At 51.3% G+C, this 2,914-nt stretch overlaps 1 protein-coding gene across 6 annotated transcripts in view; it reads right to left on the bottom strand.

The window, feature by feature from the left end:
* Positions 1–2,914, bottom strand: part of MATK (megakaryocyte-associated tyrosine kinase) — a 36,729-nt gene that overhangs the window by 25,890 nt on the left and 7,925 nt on the right. The window lies entirely within an intron of this gene.

Genomic DNA, 2,914 nt, shown 5'->3' with positions numbered 1-2,914 from the left:
TGCGAGAGGGCACAGGCCGGGCTGAGGGACCCCCTTTCCCCCCCGAGTGCACAAATTTTTGTGCACCGGGCCTCTAGTATAAAATAAATATCAAAAATATAAATCTTTGTTTTACTATGGTTGCAAATATCAAAAAATTTCTATATGTGACACGGCACCAGAGTTAAGTTAGGGTTTTTCAAAATGCTGACACACCGAGCTCAAAAGGTTTGCCATCACTGGGTTAGAAGCTACCCTCCCCGAAACAGCCAGCCGGGGCGTGGAGTGAGGAGACACCTGAGTGAGGCTGACGGGCTCCTGGTGGTCATAGAAAGTATTTCTTTACAGAGGGGTTTCCGCATCTTAATCTTTCCGGTCAGCCTCCATCTTGTGACCACGATCTTTAACACTTTCTAACATTCCCAATCTCCACCTTGTGTGTTTGAGCGAAGCCCAGCAGGGCCTTCAGCTAGAATTTAATGTTGTTCATCACCCCCTGGATAGACAACTCTCCATTTATGACAATAAATAATGGCTTCCCACTTACAGTCATAGGTTCTCCTCTTTAAAAATGTAAGTGTTGCCCTGGCCAGTTTGGCTCAGTGGATAGAGCATCTGCCTGCGGATTGAAGGGTCCCAGGTTCGATTTCGGTCAAGGGCACATGCCTGGATTTCGGACTTGATCCCCAGTAGGAAGGATGCAGAAGGCAGCTCTCTCATCATTGATGTTTGTCTCTCTCTCTCCCCCTCTCCCTTCCTCTCTGAAATCATTAAAAATATATTTAAAAAAATTTTTGTGTTAAAAGTGAATTGATTTAAAGAAAAATGTTGGTAGTAAACAACAATCATGAAGAGGGCTCAAGAATGAATGGAATTTGGAAAATGGTCCTGGGGGCTGTTCCAGGAGGTTCCAGGCTCGATGAGCCTCAGGGTGCTTCCCTGTCACGGCCTTCACTGGGTGGCCGTGGCCGTGACTCAAGGCCCTGGCTGCCCTCTGGCCTGGCGCAACACCCCTCCCACTCTCTTGAGCAATGCCAATGTGACTCAAGCCCCCGACGCTCATGTCCCACACGAGCCGTGCCGGGACAGCAGGTTCTGCTATGACCTCTGCTGTGGCCTCTGCTGCGGACAGATGGACAATCTGAGCTCCTGGGACCTGGCACAACTGGTTTCCACTGGACTGCAGGCAAGGGAGGAGCATGGTGCTGCACGAGCAAGGCCCAGGAGCACATGCACAGCCTGGTTCTGAGCCCGCCTGAGACACTGTCACTAGCTCATTTCCTCCGCTTCCCTGAGGCCCAGCTCTTATCTGAGCAGTGGCATCCGGGGCTGACAGAAGTGCCAGAAGGCTGCACCCCAACCCTCTTCCTCTGCCCAGAGCAGAGTCAGATGCTTCCCTAAGCCACCTGGTGTGTGGGAGGGGGCTACACAGAAGGGCCTGGCTGCACCTCTGTCCACGGATGGGTCCTCTGGCATTAGGGGTGAGGTGACAGACACAGTGACCCGTATTCTGGGCTCCTCACAGGATGAGATGATGATGTTGGCTTCAGGGGCAGAGGAGACCTCTACTTGTCCTCCGTCACCATCTGTGAGGTGCAAACACAACACTAGGCTGAGTCACTCCAGCTGAGAGACAGGTGCAAGCAGCAAGGACATGGTCAGGTGGCAGGCCCTGTGCCGGGCGCCTGGAGCCTCCATGGGGCTGAGACATAGCCCTGCCCTCCAGCAGTACACACACTAACCAACCCTGCATATAAGGTGCCTTCACATGTAAAAAATGCCCTTAACAAGGACAGCAATCCAATAAATTTTTAAAAAGCAACAGCTGGCCACTGATATAACAGATAGTTGGAAGGAAAGGAAACAGAAGTGTCCCTTTTTACACCATGACACAGATGACCCCCACAGTAAGAGAGAAGCAAATTAAAACTATAATGAGGCACCATCATCACCTGTGAGAAGTCTGAGGGGCAGCTGACCTGGCAACACTTACCAGGAGCACCAGGCTTGTGCCTCTGACCCACTGACCCTGCCGTCGGCTGAGTTCTCACGTGTGTGGAGCGGCGTGTACAAGGCCATTGACTTTGTGCAGCCTCAATGGTAATGCAGAACCCGGGGAACAGCCTAAATGTCCTCGGTCAGGACACGTGCCTCCCCTGTCCTGTTGGACATGGCTCCCTCGCTCCACCTGGCATCAGGCTTTCATTTCCTCACAGCCGATAAACTACAGTTAGGTGCTAGGTGTCTATCTGCTCCTGACCAGCGTGCTCACTAAGCCAGCAGGAGGCGCGAGGCAGCATTTTCGCAGGAACAGTGTCGGACACAGCAGGAAGAGCCCGCCTGGGACTGACCGTTTTAACCTAAGATGATCGATGTCAATCATGACCTGATCTTACTCTTCCCCGGTGGTCCTGAGAAATGGACTCCGACTAGGACAGGAACTGCTCGAGCGGAGAACCCAGTCCATCTCCCACAGGCCTCCCCGGCTCGGCTCCTTCCTTTGCTCTCCCCTGAATCTCAGTCAGCGAGGCAGCAAACGTGCCCGTGCGTCACCATGTACCCTCCCTGTGGCCGGTCACCGTTCCCGTGGCGGGACATTTACATTTTCCCTGAACTCGCTTTACACGGAACCCTGAAGTTTCCACCTCTTTCTCCTTGCAACTGTTTATACAAACAAACTGATTGTATCTAATAATGACCACTCTTGTTTCTTAAAATCCTGTGGAAACAAAGTCATGGCTGCCACTCAGCTTCTTCATCTGTGAAATAGGCCTTTCTGAGTCCCGTTTCTCAGAGTGCACTTGACGAAAGGAGACATGAGAAGCTGTATCTGGGAACAGCACTGGGAAACAAAATGTTTACTCGCTTTGAATAAAGGCAGTGTTTATTAAAATACATTTCATTTTCAAAATTGAGCTCTCAGCTGTTAAAGTGT

The sequence above is a fragment of the Myotis brandtii genome, unplaced genomic scaffold (genome assembly GCF_000412655.1).
Source record: "Myotis brandtii unplaced genomic scaffold, ASM41265v1 scaffold122, whole genome shotgun sequence".
Lineage (NCBI taxonomy): Eukaryota > Metazoa > Chordata > Mammalia > Chiroptera > Vespertilionidae > Myotis > Myotis brandtii.
The sequence above is the reverse complement of the archived record's forward strand: the minus strand, read 5'-3'. Positions and strand labels throughout refer to the sequence as shown.